At 39.9% G+C, this 3,466-nt stretch overlaps 1 long non-coding RNA gene across 1 annotated transcript; it reads right to left on the reverse strand.

Annotated features, from left to right (window-relative positions):
- Positions 1–580: 580 nt before the first annotated feature.
- Positions 581–3,008, reverse strand: LOC139557498 (uncharacterized). The gene is made up of 2 exons (XR_011671400.1): positions 2,676–3,008; positions 581–2,165 (listed from the first exon to the last, which is right to left on the reverse strand). It is a non-coding gene; the product is annotated as an uncharacterized lncRNA (long non-coding RNA).
- Between the last annotated feature and the right edge of the window lie 458 nt (positions 3,009–3,466).

Below are 3,466 nucleotides of genomic sequence, written 5' to 3' on the forward strand. Positions count from 1 at the left end.
CAGCCTGGTACAGGTCTACAATTTTGTTTCTGGTGTCCTTTGACAGCTCTTTGGTCTTGGCCATAGTGGTGTTTGGAGTGTGACTGTTTGAGGCTGTGGACAGGTGTCTTTTATACTGATAACAAGTTCAAACAGGTGCCATTAATACAGGTAACGAGTGGAGGACAGAGGAGCCTCTTAAAGAAGAAGTTACAGGTCTGTGAGAGCCAGAAAGTAGGTGTAGAAATACTATTTGTAGGTGACCAAATACTTATTTTCCACCATAATTTGCAAATAAATAAATTAAAAATCCTACAATGTGATTTTCTGGAGTCTTTCTTCTCATTTTGTCTGTCATAGTTGAAGTGTACTATGATGAAAATTACAGGCCTCATCTTTTTAAGTGGGAGAACTTGCACAATTGGTGGCTGACTAAATACTTTTTTGCCCCACTGTATACAGTACCTGGAAAGTGTCAAGAGTCAAGATAAAGGCAAGAAATTAGTAAACCCATTATCAATTTTTAAAAAATACATATTTACAATCTACAGCCTGAGGTAGTTATGCAGAACTAAAATCAGAGACAATATATCATTTCATAGCAGTTTGACATCAACTCTGGAACTTTAATTGTTACTCCAATTCAACAGAATTATTCACTTAACACAGACTATAGATATTCCTATGTCAAGGACATTTAGCAATACATAATCAACAAAAAACTATCAGAATTATTTACACGTACATACATTGGTGAGGGCAATTTCTGGACGATTTAATGGTCGAGACCCAGCAAGAAACACTACAGGCCTCATTGTAATCTAAAAAGCGGATGAACATGATTTGTTATGTAAATTAGTTTTGAATGTGTAACATCAGAAGAGTAAGCTAGTTTAACAGCAAGTCATTTAATAATGTATACACAGTCTAAGTAGCCCTTTCTTCACAATGGATCAAGTATAATTGAATGAATGTATCATAACCCAAAAAATATATATACACTAAAGTAACACCAAAAAAATGGTCACGATCTCAAAGGCAAAACCATAACATTTCAGAGGACTGTTAACCATTTTAAATGCTTGACAGAATATTTTCTAATCATTATCACTGGTGGAGAGAAAGTTCTTATTTTCGCAAACTCAATGAAGGAATAAATACCAAATCATGATGTGATGCAAAACAAGTGTTTTGAGGTATAAGTCCTTTTATGAAACAGTGCTTCCACATGGGTGGAGAAGAAACAGAACAATGTTAATCTTGTTTTTAAAATCATGATCTAACTGATTATCCCATTTGTTTCATCATCATGCAGGATCAAAGAATAACCTCGATGTCATAAGCAACTTTTTGCAATTTTTCTCCTCTAGTTAACACAGGCCAAAGTTCCTCTTGAGGCACAGAATGTACCTTCTCTGCTGTGCCTGGATGCTTGACTCTCCTCTTTTTCTTCTTCTTAGAATGATCATGTTTGGTTGAGAGATTATGGCTCTTCTTCTTTTTAAGCTTCTTAAGCTGCTTGGGTGTGAGTGTAACCTGAATGGGAGGTGTGGGTTGCATCACGGGCATGGATTCGAACCCAGGTCGAGGCTCGAGGTCAGGTCGAGGTATGCCATTGGGGTACTCGTGACGCTGGCAGAAGAGTACACCACACTTTCGGCAGCGGTACGCCTCCTCTTTGGCATGGATGGTGTGGTGACGCTTTAGGTTGTGGTGTGTGGTGAACGAGCGCTCACACTGGTCACAGGGAAAGGGGCGCTCCCCAGTGTGAACCCGCTGGTGCTCAGTGTAGTGGCTGCGGCTCAGGAAACGTTTCCCACACACACCACAGGGAAAGGGCCTTTCTTCGTCGTGGAACTGTTTGTGTCTCACCATCTGAGGAAAAGAGAAGAAGTTCTGGCTGCACACCTCACAGGTAAATCCTCCAACTGGGTTGGCATGGTGCGAAGGTGGCAATAGCAGAGTGGGGGGCCGCTTGTATGGTTTTAGGGAAGGTTCTGGTACGATGAAAGGAGTCGATGGGACACTCCGTTTTTGTACTTTCAGGTTACCAGTAGATTCTGTTTGAAGAATAGCCATTGCAGCCTCGCGCACTTTGAAAACTGCAGCACCTGCTGCAGCCCTCTTGCCTAACCCAATGGGCCCAATTTCTTGGTCAGCCATGTCTACCTACTCCACCCAACACCCTGTCAAAAAGATGAGTCAGACAAAATAAATTAGAGGTAAAAGGACAGAAAACTCTAAAGTACAGTAAAAAAAAAAAAATGAAAAAAGAAGCTTGATGTTAGCAATGAAACATGTGCCCATACCATAGGATATATATATTATATATATTTAGCAATGTGTAATACTGCAATGTAACTAGCTAACGGTATTAAGCCATTATTCACCTAGGTAGTTACCCAGTGCATCTTCGTACCTTCAAACAAACTTGCTGTAAACTGAAATGCGTGTGAAGTACAGAAAGACAGTGCGACTGGTTGTAGTTAACTATCAAGAAAGAGCGTGGATTGTAGCTAACGTTAGCTTCCTATGATAGCTAATAACATTTGTGTTGGCTCGTTCTAGCTAATCGTTAGTTAGCAAGCGGTTCACGCGACGAGGCAGATTTTTCAAGAGGGTTGCTGGACCATCAATATTTGCACGGCTGCAATTCATATACACAAATACTACACAAAGAGGTGGCAAATACTTACAGAAAATAACGTTTAACGCTATAAAGGTGTCAGATGAAATTACACAAACGACAGCAAACTATGCAACTTTCATGGCAGTGTCGAGCGCTTTTTGTATGTTAGGTGCATCACTTACACACTCCCCCAGAAACTTAAGCACCCAATTTTGGTCCCCGTGTATGGCTGTAATGGTTCCGTTCCTACAGTACGTATGGCTGTACTGGTTCCGTTCCTACAGTACATGCATACGCCGTTAAAAATATCGATGTGGATCTATATAACAAACTACAATATGATGATATCTATATAACAGGTTTTGCGTCGTTTTTTATTTTACACGTTAACACACCTGCAACTAGCCTAAACAGCCGATAGAGGTCCCTATTGATCTGTTTCTAGACGGCTCACTATAAAGATAAATAACGACCACTAGCGCCTCTTCAGGCTAACTTGCAACCTGGCGTGTACTTTGTCTTTGCTGTGTTTGAGAGCATCAATTCTGCTTAGGCGCGAAAGTAAGACGTTTTGAAATTACATCTGTGTGTAGGCTAATATAATTGAAAATATAATTTAAGAAAAATTGTAACATTTTCAGTCTCGCTCACAAGTTGGTGCTTGATGCAGTTCTTCAAATATTTCGCCAGGTGTCACTGTTGTCTGCAGAATACAAATGGTTGCGAAAAGACTTGATAATGCATTTATACTCCCTATCATTTAGGATTACACAAATTGCTTAATTTGTGACCCAAATAAAGCAGTGACGTAAATAGGCCTAGAGGAAGCACACTAATAAAGTGTGTATAAACATAGAC

Source organism: Salvelinus alpinus, chromosome 28, assembly GCF_045679555.1.
Source record: "Salvelinus alpinus chromosome 28, SLU_Salpinus.1, whole genome shotgun sequence".
Taxonomy (NCBI): Eukaryota; Metazoa; Chordata; class Actinopteri; order Salmoniformes; family Salmonidae; genus Salvelinus; species Salvelinus alpinus.